General features: G+C 39.3%; 1 pseudogene; it reads left to right on the top strand.

Annotated features, from left to right (window-relative positions):
• The first annotated feature begins 7539 nt into the window (after positions 1–7539).
• On the top strand, positions 7540–7842 carry LOC127207883 (SRA stem-loop-interacting RNA-binding protein, mitochondrial-like; annotated as a pseudogene).
• The last annotated feature ends 7230 nt before the right edge of the window (positions 7843–15072 follow it).

The raw sequence follows: 15072 nt of genomic DNA, 5'->3' as shown, positions 1-15072 counted from the left end.
ATGGGGGAGGTATTTTCTTGAATTTTTTTTTTTTTTTTTTTTTGCCATTGCTGCCCATCTGTGTGTTAGTTCTGATTTGGAGGTTAGCAAGGTGTGCTCTACAAACACCCTTTCCTTTCCGGTGTAACTATAGGAGCAGAAGATAACTGGGAGGCCATTTTCCCTTTGTCTCTGCTGTAGACAAATCCTCACAAGCAGAGCTGCTTTCAACAATGTACATAATCCTCTTGCTGGATGTAAGGTGCCTGAAATCACATTTTATCAGCTTGAACTTCAAGTGTTCAAGACTGTCTTTAAATTTTATTTATTTATTTATTCATTCATTCATTTATTTATTTAGTTTTTCTTTGGGGGGTGGGATTGAGACAGGGTTTCCATGTTTGTAGCCTTGGATGTCCTGGACTCACTTTGTAGACCAGACTAGCCTCAAACTCACAGCGATCTGCCTGCCTCTGCCTTCCTGGGTGCTGGGATTACAGGTGTGTGATACTGTGCTCCACTTTTAATTAATTTATTTATTCATTCATTTTGCATTCTGATCGCAGCCCCTCTCTTCCCAGTCCCACTCCCCACATACCGCTTTCCTTATTCTTCTGTATCCTTCCCCTTAGAGAAGGAGGAGGTCCCCAATGGGTATCAGCCCACCCTGGCACATTAAGTAGCTGCAGTGCTAGGCTTATCCTCTACCACTGAGGCCAGACAGTGCATCCAGTTAGGGGAACAAGATCCAAAGGAAGGCTTCAGAGTCAGAGAGGGCCCTTACTCCAGTTGCTGGGGGACCCATATAAAGACCAAGCTGTGAATCTGCTGCATATGTGCAGGGAGACTAGGACCAGTTCATGTATGCTTTTTGGTTGGTGGTTCAGTCTCTGTGAGCCCCCTGAACTCAGGTTAGTTGGCTCTAGGGGTCTTGTTGTGGAGCCCTTGACCTCTCCAGTTCCTGCAATCATTCCCTTAACTCTTCCATATGACTCTCCAAGCTCTGTCTATGTCTCTGTGTCTGTTTCCATCAGGTGCTAGGTGAAGCCTCTCAGAAGACAGTTATGCTAGGCTACTGTCTGTAAACATAGCAAAGTAACATTGTTAGTATCAGAGATTAGTTCTCTCACATGTCCTGAGTCTCAAGTAGGGTCACTCACTCTTTGGTTGTCTATTCCTCAATCTTTTCTCCGTCTTTGTCCCTGCGCATCTTGTAGGCAGGACAAATTTTGGATTGTAGGTTTTGTGCATGGATTGATGTCAAGACTTGTTCTTCATGGACCTTTTGGAATGACATTTTTTTTTCTTTGCGCCTTACTGCATCTAGTGATTCAAGGCCATTCCCATCTCTCCTGCTGTTGCCACATGCCTCTGCCTCTGCCTCTATAATGGAGGAATAATCAGGATCATTAGATGTTCTGGAGCCATCTATCTCCCACCTCATCTCCTAGACCTCATCTTATAAAAGATCCCCTCTGCTGTGTGGGGAAACAGTCACACGTTCACAAGGATTGAATTAAGAGAGTTTCCGGGGGTGGTTGTTCAGTAACACTCCTGTAAATCTTTTCCCAGCTTATAAACCATGAACTTTGGGATCATCTGTTCTCTCAGTGCCTCTCTCATCACATTGGTGCCACGCACATCTCTGGGGTTGATGGTTTGTGCACAGCTTTTCCAGTGTGTACCTAATGGTTCTGAATTTGCCATATAGAAATGTGTCATCAAGACATGCCACGATTTAAGCTTAACAATGTTTGCAAGCATTGTTTAGGAAATACTAAATAGTGAGATTAGTATTTAGAGTGGTCATACCTTAAAGAACATCAGACAAATCAAAGAGACAGAATGACTCATTTCCAATGATGTCATTGTTCATGTTGCCTACTGTATATCGTATATTTAGATGTATATTGTATATTTAGATGATTTGTATACCTGGTCTATCTTCTTGCTGGATTGTAAGCTTTCTGGGGACAGAACCCTTTTCTAATTGTTAGTTTATCTGGTAGAGTACAAAAACTACCTTATATAGATGCATTGCATGTATTAACTTTTAAAAGAGCATTTACAATCCTAAGAGTGAGTTTCATGGCAGATTCAAACCTCAGCCAAAATAAGACAACTAATAAGATACAGTGCTGATGTTCAAACTCTCTGCCTTCTGGGCCCATGCTTTTATCCATCCCATTATGATCATTTTCACTTCTACAGTATGTGCTGAATGAATCATAATTATTGCTTTATAGCTAACACAGCACTTTTACATGCATTATCTTGTTAGATCTCCATTTAAGAAAAGGCAGGCAACCATCACCTGCTTCTCCATTTTAGCAATGAGCAAACAGGTTCAGAATGGCCAAGTGTATTCATTAATTTACCCATTCAGGCTTCATTATGCAGACATTTACTGAGCCTCCATGAGGTGCCAAGCTTGGTTATGCCTTAAGAAACAGTGGTAAGCCAGAACAGTAACTTGTTCCTCTATAAGTCCTATGGCACTGGATTATACATGCTGCGTCTACTCCAAACAAATTGAGGGCTTTATAGAAGCAGATTATGGGAAACTGTCAGTAAAGCTAGACAAAAATTTAGATCAATATGTAATATCAATGCACTTTTGATTCTTAGTAAGAAAATATCTCTTCAGATAGTGAAAAGCATTTCTTATTTATTGACTCACATTGCTAAGACAAACAAGCAAAAATCATTGGCAATAAATGTTTGATTCTAGGGGAAGCCAGGTGAAATCATATGTGTGTGTGTGTGTGTGTGTGTGTGTGTGTGTGTGTGTGTGTATACATATATATATGTATATATATATATATGATTTTCTTAGAACTTGGTTAGATATAGTCTTTATCATTTAGTCCCTTTAGGTTATAAAGATATGCATTAGACAGTGGTTTGCTTTTACTGTTGGACCAAGGGAAATAGAAGACAATTTGATCCTGATAGCTCCAAAAATTATAGTTCCTTAGGAGCTCTTAGTTTGGCTCTGTTTAAATAACATGTCAAAATATCCCTTTACTGGGCCTCAGGATGCTCTGACTAGTAAGACTGTACAGTGTACTTCTTCCCAGCCCCTTCCTGCCTCTGTCACGGAGGAAGCAAGCTCTAGCATTTGACATTGGAAGAACAGATTTCTGAAAAGCAAAATTTCAAGCAGTTAAAACAAGTAGATACTCCCTACAAGTTGAAGCAGTCAGTCATTCTGCAACATGACCTGGGTGTTTTTTAAAAAGTCACCATGCTATGCAAAATGATACATAAAAACCACAGGGCATATGGAGAAAATGAGATTCCAGAGACCACAATCAAACTTTACCAAGTGGTATATGGAGTAAAGCATAGGAACAGTATTAAACACTACTTCAACTGTATCCATGTCTATTTCGGTAAGTACTGTAATCACCCTGAAAAAGAGCTACAGAATGTGCTGGGGGTTGTACAAGGGGAGCGGTCCTGCCTGTGAGTCTCTGGGAACGTCTGGCCAGATGCTTATCAACTTTTGCTTTGCCTTGCAGCCTCCAGGTCCTAGGGTGTGGTTTCCTGCCTTCCAGAAAAGGTCTTTGACGTCATTTGAGTTGATACTTAGTTCATTAGAGTTGAAAATTTAGTCCATGGAAAAGATGCCTTCTTCATTTAATATCTGCTGTTGCCAGAAGTTGTTTCCATAGTTTTTTCATCTGTTCTTGTGGCTTCACCCAGTTGAAGGTTTTAGAAGTTTATGATGATATTTGAAATCTGCAAGCTTACCAGAACTGGGACTGAAAAGAATTCTAGTCTGGGATTTGGCAATTTCTGCCTAAGACCTTCTTATATATGGTGCTTGCTTTTTCATCATGAGGAGTGCTGTTTCTGACTTTTTTTTTTTTCTATTTGATATTCATTCCATATGCTCAGCAGTCTTTCTAACTCTTCTATTTCCATAGGTCTTGGTTCTTATTGAATTCATAACACTTGACATTGTTCCAGGAATAGACATTTATTTTCTCACATTCTCCCTTGTGGTCTGCAGTGTGGATCTCATTATGCCTGTTGCTCAGGAGGGTCACATGGTCTCTTGTTTCTTTAAAAATATGGTTCAGATTTTTTTTCTCAAGACATAAAACTTTTCTTATTTTGCACTTCTTGGCATTTTGAATCCCTATTGTTAGATATGAGTAGTATATTGAGAGAATTTTTTTTCATATAGAAAGGTTCACAGTGTCAAAGATACCAAGACATCACTTTGTAGATGGTTGCATCCAGGTGCCTTGTTTGTTTCTGTTTTGAATCTTCCTACATTTGTGGTTATGGCACAATTTTCTGTTTCTTTGTGTTTCTTATGTATAAAACTGTTCATATGGAAATGCAGAATTCAGCTTGTGCTCAAATTGTTTCCTAATGTCAACTCCATTACAATACATTTTCCATGTCAAAAGAAAAGATAAGAACAGATGACTAAAATAGAAGAGTCAAACCCATCACTTTTGCTTCAGCCAGGTATCCCATACGCAGCAGGACCACTAGAGCTAGCACTGCATGGATATTCAGTGTTTAAAATATTATGAGATGTATTTTAATATATTCCTACATTTTGGGTGTAGAATAATCCCCCAAATCATGGGAGGTAAAATCTTGGTCCCTTGCTTGGTGCTACTGAAATATTGGAACCTTTCAGTAGTATTAAGGCGCTATAGTCATTAGTAGTATGATCTTGAAGGGGACAGTGGGACTCCTGTCTCTTTCTTCCTTCTTTTACCTTATGACTGCTATGAAGAAGGTGGGATCTCTTCCACAATGTGCTCCTGTTGTAACACCCTGTTTTACCACGTACCCCAAAGTAACAAGGCCAAGCAAGCATGAACCAGAATAACCCTTTCTTTGCTGTAAGTTATGTGGGACATCTCATTACAGCCATAGCTGACCAACATGTACAGAGATGGCAGAAGTTAAGCATCTCATATGTTATTATTGCTGCCAGTGATTAAAAAGTAGTCGGAGTAGGCTGGTTCTTACCTTTCTGTCTAGACTCATTAATGACATATTAAAATATCCCTTTTAGATTTTACGATTGAGTTTTTAACAAACTTCTCTATCGTATCGTTACATTTTCATCACACTCTGCTTGATTCTAACATACATTATCAAAACCTCAGGGGGCATTTATGCATCTATTCTGTTACCCTCAAACTAGGAATTCTTGCTTTAAGTGACTATGACAAGCCACGTAAAAATGAAACACATTCTTTAAATATAACATTGCTTATGATTGAGAACTTCTATGGTATTGTAGCAGTGATGGTATAAATAATTTTGAGGTAAAGGTCCCTAAAGCAAATTGAATGTAGTTGAGTAAAAATTTCATTGTAGAAGTTTTGTTGGAATAAACTTTGAGAAATATCATGGGAATTGCCCCTCTAGCCTTATCATTTTATATAATCGCCACATACAAATTTCCAAAACATTATTCCAGGATAAAGAAGCTACAGTGGTCCCAGATGAGTAGGGTTTCCATATTTGAATGTCTTCTTTTGTTTACTAGTGTCTGTGCTGGTGCCTGGTACATAGTGAGTTCCCAAGTTATGGTTGGCCAGATGGCTTGGAGGTATCTTAGAAGTTACTCAATTAAGAGTTCATGTTATGCCTCTTTTATTTGTTTCCATTGCTAATTTACTCTCCGTGTTGTATGTGACATTTTATTAAAAAGGTAGGGCTATATTTAAGAAAAAGATAGGTTTTATATCTCTCCCCCTCTTTTGGATGTCAGTTGCAGATATTTGAGCTTTTCTCACATATCAGTACGTGTCAAATGTCCTTTATTGCTACCGGCAATTTCTGTCCCTTTTATAACTTATTTCTCTTTGGTTTGTTGTTTATCCAAAATGTATGTTCATCCAACTTCCTTTATAAACTTACTCTGAAATACATGATCAGGATCTTTAGGGTTGCTTTTGTTCTTTATGGAGCCTTGGTCTGTAGGGAATGATGTTTTAATTACTTAAACACTTGTGTGCTGCTGATCTTATATGATCCTTTGGGATTTTATTCAACGCTATTTCTGAGATGGGTCTTAGGCTCCTGTTCTAAGCATGCCATTTGTACATTGTGCTCCGTAATGTTTGGTCTCCCCTGTTCTGCCCATTACACTTGTTATCATCATTGTTATAAGAATTATGTTCTATGCTGAAAATTCTGTACATGTCCCCATATAGGCCCCCCTTTTTTTTTTTGGTTTTGAAAATTGTTTTTTTTTTCCTCTTACGTAACATATTCCTGATTATAGTTTTCCTCCCTATATTCATCCACCCAACATTCCTTCCTATCCAGATTCGCATCCTTTCTGTATCTCATTAGAAAACAAACAGGCTTCTGTGGAATAATAATACCACAAAATATAATAAGATAAAACAAAAACTAATACACAGGAATATCATAAAACAAACCATCAGAGGAAAAAGAGTCAAATAAAAGGAGGAAGAAATAGAGACCTACTTGTTTGCACACTCAGGAATTCCATAAAAATACAAAACTGGAAGCCATACTATATATACAAACAGACCTGTAGGGTAAGAAGAGAAAAGAAAAATTATATAAGTACGAAAAAAAAAATAAACTTGAAAAAGGGGGAAATCCCTGACTTGACACTGTGAGACAAGGAACCTCCAGAGATTCTGTTGAATTTGTTTGTTTTATTGGCCATCTAATGCTGGGCATGCAGCCTACCTTTAGGAGTTGTTTCCCCAGTGAGACTCCCTTGAAGAAACAGTTTTCTTTTGCAAGTGGTTATAAATTGGACGTAGCTTCTGGGTAAGGGATGAAGGCATGCATCTCTGTCTTATTTTAGCTGTAAGATCCCATCTAGAGGGGACCTCTGCAGGCCCTGTGCATGCTGCCTCAGTCTCTGTGAGTTCACATGAACTTCAATCCTGTTGACTTAAGGGTCTTGTTTTCTGGTTGTCCTCCATCCCCTCTCACTCCTACACTCCTTTTGCATCTTCTTCTTCAGGACTCCCTGAGCACTGAAGGGAGGGATTTGATGGAAACATCTCCTTTGAGCTGAGTGTTCCAAGTGAGCCATGCTCTGTTTAATGTCTGGCTGTGGGTCTCTGTATTTGTTCCCATCTGCTGCAGGAGGAAGCTTCTCTCTGACAATGGCTCAGCAAGACACTGATAATGTTTATCTTTCTGGGTCAGGATTACCTCACTCGGGATGATTTTTTTCTAGTTCCATTGACTTACCTGTGATATGGTACACTTTACACAATGGAATATTTATTACTCAGTCATTAAAAGAAATGAAATCTGCATAATTTCTATTAAGATATTATGTCTGCCAAATTATCATCTGTGAGACTCCTGTGCCACCCCACATATTTCCATGAAGACTACTAGAATGACTTCTTTAAAAAAGCTGTTACAGCTAAGACTTCCCCATTGGGTCCTGTGGTGCTGTGTTCTGGACAATGCAGGATGTGCTGAGATATTGTTTGCCTTATGGTGTATTAATATGGTAGAATATTAGTGTTTCTCTTTATAGTAATTTTTATTGTTTAAAAATGTTCATTCTGTTTTAACATGGCAGTCTCCACTGTGATGGGGATAATGGCGCTGCATTCTATTGCTAGTCAGCCTGTTGCTTTTATCAGAAAAATTCGTTGGGTCACGGGTTGAATGAGCTGAGAGAACATTTTTCTCAGTGTGGCCATGTGGAAAGTGTGCTTTACCTTTTGACAAAGCCAGTTTTCTTCATAGGAAGAACTTCCGAATGTACAAGACCAGGAAAATCATATAATTGATAGAGTAATGATCCGTGCTCAAGCTCAGAAACCAAAGGTTTTGCAAGGGGCTCAAACATCTGATGAAGAGAAAGATTTCTGAGATGATTAGTCCACTACCCACCAAATAAACATAACAGAGACTTTAAAAAATGTCAAACATGTTTACAGTGCATCTCACTGTATCTATTTTATTTATATCTAACCTTGGAACTCTCCCCTGATACATCTCTTTCCCAACTTCTTCATGTTCTCTTTTGAAATTATAACTTGGGTGCTGCCTCTCTGGAAAGTGTGTGTGTGTGTGTGTGTGTGTGTGTGTGTGTGTGTGTGTGTGTGTATTGTGGTGTGTGTGTGCATGTGCGTGTGTGTGTGTGTCTGTGTGTGTGTGTGTGTGTGTGTGTGTGTGTGTGAGAGAGAGAGAGAGAGAGAGAGAGAGAGAGAGAGAGAGAGAGAGAGAGAGAGAGAGAGAGAGAGAGAGGAGATTGAGAACCTACTGGTGGCCTGTCTCCATCCTCAGGATTCAGCAACTTCTAAGATAGAGATGGAGCCTGAATAGCCCCTCCCCCAGTCATGTGGGGATTTTTCAACTTGCTTGGACTTGAGCAGGGCCTCTGCATATAACTATAGCTGCTGTGAGTTTGTGAGTGCAACAGCCATGCCATGTCCGGTGGGCAGCACTTCATAACAGACTCCCCCACCCTGCTGCTCTTCCATTCCTTTTATCCAGTCCTTTACTTACTCTAAAGTGTTCCTTGAAGTTTGATGAGGGGCAGATTAATATAAATGTCTACAGCTGCGCACTCCCAGATGCTCACTCTCAGCGCTTTGGACAGGCATAAGTCTCTGATGCTCACTCTCAGCGCTTTGGACAGGCATAAGTCTCTGCTTCAACTACCACCTACTGATGTAAGATGCTCTGGCCAAGCTTGGGAGAAGCACTAATCTATGGCTATAAACACAAATATTTAGAAGGCAGTTTGAGTTTATCCAAATGGACAGTTAGTGAAATGAGAACAGTAGGGTTCCCTCCCATAGCCTCTGATCTCATAGCCATAAGTTTTGACTATATTTACAGTTGCAGGCTCATATATTTCCTCCTGTGGAGCTTTGTCTAGAAATTAGGATCCTCCCCTCTCTCGTGTCTAATCATTACTTTAATTTGTGTTCACAAAGACTAAGTCTGACTATTTTCTCATATCTCCTAAATACTCATATCTTCTTTTATTACATTGTTTATATACTTAGGAGCAGTTTTAATCAATTATTTTTAAAGGTTTTATTTTATTTTTAAAATTTTGTGTATGTGTGTATTTATGAATGTATGATGCGTGTGTTAGGGTGGGTATGCATGATACAGTGCATACACGAGAATTTTAGAGGACCACTTTATAGACTTGGTTCTCTCCTTTAACGCTTACATGTGTTATGGGTACTGAACCCAGGTTGCCAGGCTTGTGTGGAAAATTTTAGCAATTGACTTCTCTTACTAGCCTCTGTCCCAGTTTTTCTTTCTTTGTCTTGCCTTCCTTTCTTCCTTTCTTCCTTCCTCCTTCTCTCCCTCTCTCCCTTCCTCCTCCCCCCTCTTTATTTCTGAGACAGGGTTTCTCTGTGTAGCCTTGGCTGTCCTGGACTGGCTTTATAGACAAGGCTGGCCTTGAACTCACAGAGATCCTCCTGCCTCTGCCTCACTGAATGCTGGGATTGCAGGCGTGCACCACCATGCTCAGCCTGTCCAAGTTTTCTATCTGAGCTTTTTGTATTTTAGGGCTCCCTGTTCCTGCATCTGATACAGAGTAGAGATCAAACCACGATACCCGTGTCTTTCCCCTAAACAGTGTGACACTATCAAAAGACACTAGGGAATCTTTGTGGTCCTCAGAGTTGCATCATGTTGCCTTAGATATTGAAGTAAATTTTATGCATTCTGGCAGGAGTTGATTTCAAATGCTTAGAAAACACTCCCTGTGTGGAGCCAATTAAAATAGTGACACGGGCGATGTGTTCTTATTCTTACTCTGTGCTGGAAGTCCTGTCAGAGTTTCTGTATCTTAATTGGCTCTATTTGAAAGGGAATTTTGAAATCCCCTGCTGTAGTATAAATGTACTTATTTATTCCTTGAGTTTCCATCTGGTGCCTCTGCAATGGCTGCTGAGACTTGCTTGTCTTGCTGCTCTTGGGAACTGAGTGCCGTGGCATTTGAATTGATGAGAACAGTTGCACCTTGGATGAAGCGGAATTCTTTAATGATGACAGGTCAACTGCAGGTCCATTAGGTCCAGAGGTGAAAACATAGTCTCTAGAAAAGTATGTTTCAGTATGAATGATCGACTCCTAAATTAGCATTCACTTCTAGGAACAATTTTCAAACTTGCCAGGTGAACGCATTTTTCCAAGCCTCTCCCTTGAAGGGAAATAAAGATCACCAAAGATTCTGATTCAGGTAATATGATATGACCTAATGAGTTTAACATTATCAGGTTAAACTTTGGGGAAGACACCTGCAATTATCACAGTGGTGTCTTGACCCCCTTGATGCAGAGCTGTTCTCTCACTAGTCCCATTCACTTGTCTTCCTATTCAAATATTTGTCTCTCCTTGTTTACCAGCTTGGGTCCATGATTCTTAAGCATGCCAATGGGCTTTATGTGAAGGGTATTGCCTTATCATTAAATTTTCCTCTAGTGTGCATCCAATCATCTGTAACTTACTTATATCTAATATAGTATAAAAGCTGTCTAAATACACTAGCCTAACAGAGATGTCCCCTGAAAGTCTTCACATAGCAGGAGATTGGGATAGATACTGGGACTTCCTATTGGGATTCCAGGTGAGAGAGGTAAGGGAGAAAGGGAGGAATAGAAGGATCAAGAGGGTCCTAGAAACCTATAAGAAGACCATCAAGGCTGTTGGATATGGAGCCAGGGGGGTTTGCTCACACTACTCTACCAACCAAGGACAAAGCATGCAGGAAACCTAGACCCCCTATTCAGATCTGGTCAATGGACAGCACATTTTCCACAGTTGTATGGAGAACAGAGCCTGACTCTGGTATGAAGTCTGGTGCCTGTTATTTGACCACTTCCCCTTGGTGGGGAGACCTGGTGGCACTCAGAGGAAGAGTAAGCAGGCTACCAGGATGAGACTTGATAGGCTGTGATCATATGGTGGGGGAGGAGGTCCCCTTCTGTCACAGACCTAGGGGAGGGGAATAGGGTGAAAGAGGGAGGGAGGGAGGAATGGGAAAATATACGTGAGGGGATAAGAATTGAGATGTAATCTGAATAAATAACTTAAAAAAAGATGTCTAAATAGTATAGTGTATTGTTTAGGGAATAATAGCATACAATTTTAAATATGCAAAGCACAAAACAACATTTTCTTCTTAGAATATTTTCTGTATGCATGGTTGGTTGAATCAGTAAATGTGGAATTTTGGATATGGAAGACCTGCTGCATATTTTATTTTATTTTTTAGTTTGTCTTTTCTTTTCTTTTTTTTTTAGTTCTTTGAGACAGGGTTTCTTTCTCTAACCTTGGCTTTCCTCACTTTGTAGGCCAGGGTGGCCTCAAACTCACAGCGATCTGTCTGTCTCTGTCCCCCCGCCACCGGCCCACCCAAGTTCTGTGATTGCAGGCATATACCACCACACTGGCCTGTATATTTTAAATAAAACCATTGCATGATTTTATCTTCAATTGTGTATTACATTACCCTGAGAGATAAAATTAAATGTATAATACCACCAAAATGATTGAATGTTGTCTTTGAAATAACTGTAGATTCCATGCATTCTAATCTTTTTAAAGTTGGGGATATTGAGGCTCAGAGAAACAAGTCTACTTAGAAGAAAGAAATCCATTTTAATATGTCTCTTAAGTTTTAGAAAAAATATTTGGGAAAAAAAGTATTTGTTTCCTTTGATTTGCTTGGAGATCTTTATGGCAAGTGAGTAACAGAATCCTGCACATCAATGACAACTACCCCCCTCCCCCACACACACACTGCCAAAATCCTTCAGTTGAAAAGATAGGAAAAGACATTAGCTCTTACTGTGATTTATATCCTGTCATGTCTTTATAAACATATTATAAGCCAATACATTTCATAAAGAATTTTAAAAGAATTCTAAACTTTGCGTTTCTCAGGCTATTTCTGCCCAGCTTCCTAGAAAGACTAAGAGAACGTACAGTTGACATCTTATGAAGTCAGTTGACATCTTATGAAGTTTAGGATTCTTTATGGATCTCCTAAACCAAGTATTCCATGGAAGAGAAAAGCAGGGTTCATGGAGGTGTGAATGGCTGGGTGACAGGCTCTAGCTTCTCCAAATCCATGTCAGTCACGTGTGGTTTGTGCTTTTCTTTTTAAAGGTTGCTTATTTAGATTTATTTATTTATTTCATCTTACACACACGAAGGCTTCACCAGAATGTTTGCATGTGTGTCACATGCATGCCTGGGGCCCGTAGAAGTCAGAAGAAGGCATCAGATCCCATGGAATGAGGGTATGAATGGATCCAGCTATCATATGGATGCTGGAAACTGAACCTGGGTCCTCTGTAAGTACAAGTGCCCTTAAGTGCTTTGCCATCTCTCTAGCCCTTTACTATGTGTGGACTTTGGACAAGATTTCCTGCATGAAAAACTGAATGGCTACCAAATAGTTTAACAACAGTCTCTTTGCACTCTCCCGTATAGGGAGCCAAAGAGCTGAAAGAAGACTACTGAATTCCTTTTTAGTAGTGATTTTCATTGTTATTTCAGAGGTGAGCGTGGGCCTGAGCTCTTACACAGATGAGAGTTTTCCACCAGTGTTCTAAAGGACAGAAGCAAAGGCTATCAACCACTTTCAAAAAACACACGTATGGTAAAACAAAGCTCTATTCAAATAAGACTTACCTAAAACAAGAGGCAAGACCACACGTGGGGAGGGAGAAGAATTAATACCCGCATGCACTTTTGTAAAGATTTAGTTTTATCATTTTTGAATCAGTTTGAAAAATTTAAAAATACACTCTATGTACATTGTATAAGTACATGCATTTGTTATATACCAGTGCATGCATTTGTTATAGAGGGGAGTTCCATAATAATAAGGCACTTTGGTGAGGAGTTCATAGTGTTATTCACTGTGCTATCAAAGCAGCAAGGAAGGACAGCCAAGGAAACTTAAACACTGTGTAAAGGAATTACAAATCATAGTTTAGAATTTTATGGACTTTATGTAAACTGAGAGGTGCTGTGATATGCTGTGAGAAAATATTTATAAAAAGCAACCTAAGGGAGAAAGGTCTCATTCTGCCTCACAGTTGAAGGCACAGCCCATCATGTCAGGCAAGCTGTGGCTCTAGGAGCTTGGGGGTAACTAGCTTGATATGACTGGCTCGATTGTGTCTCTGGTCAAGAAGCAGAAAGAGGTGAAGGCTTGCTTTCTCTCTCTTGTTGAGTTCAGGACTGCAGTCCTTGGGATGGTGCTGCATACCTCAAGGGGAGGTCTTCCTTCTTTCTTCAGTTAATCTATCTGGAGAGAAGCTAGCAGACACACAGAGAAGATTGTCTGTAAATACAGACATATTAACAATGGTAACTAACCATCACCGGCAGTTTATGGTTTATTTAAGTTCAAGATGACATCTCCATGTTTACTGTTAGGTGGAACTAGAAAAAAATAATATATATTGTGTACATATGTGTGTATGCACATGTATGTGTATGTGTATTTTTGAAAGTAAAAATATAATTGTATAAGTTTCTCTTCCTCTTTTCTCTCTCCAATCCCCATTCCTTCATCTCTCTCAAATTGAAAGCTTCTACAATTGATTTATATTATGTGTTCAGTTTGTATAATGTTACTTGTATACATATGAGTTCAAAATTACTTGGTATTGAATAACCAATTAGGGGGCTTTTCTCTAAAAAGACTATTTCTTTCACTCTCAGAATTCCTTAGTTCCTTGTAGATTTTTGTCTAGAATTGTGGACACTCCAGGGCTTTTGAGAATATCTGTGTCTTGGGATTGTGTGTGTGTTTTTTTAAAAATACCTGTTTTATTTTTAACTGTATATCTGTGCACATACCCCAGGGAATGATCCCCCTGACACAACTCGAGTGCAGTTCCTTTGGAGGTCAGAAACTGCAGATGCCCTAGAGTTGGAGTCACAGGCAGTTGTGTACCCCCTTCTGGGTGCTGGGAAGTAAATATGGGTCTTCTGCGAGAATAATAAGCACTCTGAACCAGTGAAGCATCTTTCTAGGCCCCTTGGAGCTATTACGATAGAAATCTAGGTGGTATTAAAATCAGTCATTAAAGGTATTCTGTATCTATCACACTAGTAACTATTGAAAGATGAAGAAACTAAATAAACTATATTGGAAAAAAGTATAGTCTCAAATATAGTACTAGCAATTGTTCACCCTGGATTTGATTCATTACATAAAGAACGTTATAACAATAATCAAACATGTCACTCTCCTGACCTTAAATTCCCAGGGAGTAGAAGCCAGGTTAATATATTAGTCTATCCCTGTGTGGAAATGAAGCATGTGAACTATTTTGAATAGGTTTGTTGTAGGAAGTAATTCCTGTATTCATGTATAAAATAATTAATGAAAAAATGTATTAAAATAATTCATGGCTAGAAGTGTAATAGGGAAAACTAAAAGTGGAAAATGCAAAAGAGAAAGAATAAATGTTATCATGATATTTTGGTATTACTTCTTTATATTGTATGTGCTGCACATCTCCCTGTTACATAGTTTATATCATTGGGCTATTTAACAACTGTGAATGCAGGCTCATATTCTTGTAGATGGTTTCAGTCTTTGTACTGAGAAGAGATCATAGGCCTCAAGCTAGCATGGTGGGATCAGTCTAGATGAGGCAGTGAGTACCATGGGTCTTTGGGAACTTTGATTATTCTCCATTCCTTGGAGGGATGGTACTATTGATTTTCCAGGCAGAAGTCGTATGAGGCATGAGGATGGAGCTACCTGAGCAAGTGAAGTATCAGCATTGGACAGGGAGAAAATTTCCTGGTCATGTTTGAAGACCTGGAATTAATGAATGGGAAAAAAAGGAGAGCAGAACTAAAGCTTACTGAATAAAGCTGGACCCTAGAAGAACATCTAGAATTTCAGTGAAAATAGTGAAAGGCGAATCTAGGTACATTAAGGTATTCATTACTTTTATGTTCCTGTGATAAAACACAATGACCAAGGCAACTTATTTTTTAAAAAACATTTAATTGTGCTGATAGTTCCAGAGGGTTAGAGTCCATGACTGTAGAATGAAGGCATAGTTGCAGGAACAGCAGAGAGCTCACATCTTG

This window comes from Acomys russatus, chromosome 25 (assembly GCF_903995435.1).
Source record: "Acomys russatus chromosome 25, mAcoRus1.1, whole genome shotgun sequence".
Classification (NCBI taxonomy): Eukaryota; Metazoa; Chordata; class Mammalia; order Rodentia; family Muridae; genus Acomys; species Acomys russatus.
The sequence above is the reverse complement of the archived record's forward strand: the minus strand, read 5'-3'. Positions and strand labels throughout refer to the sequence as shown.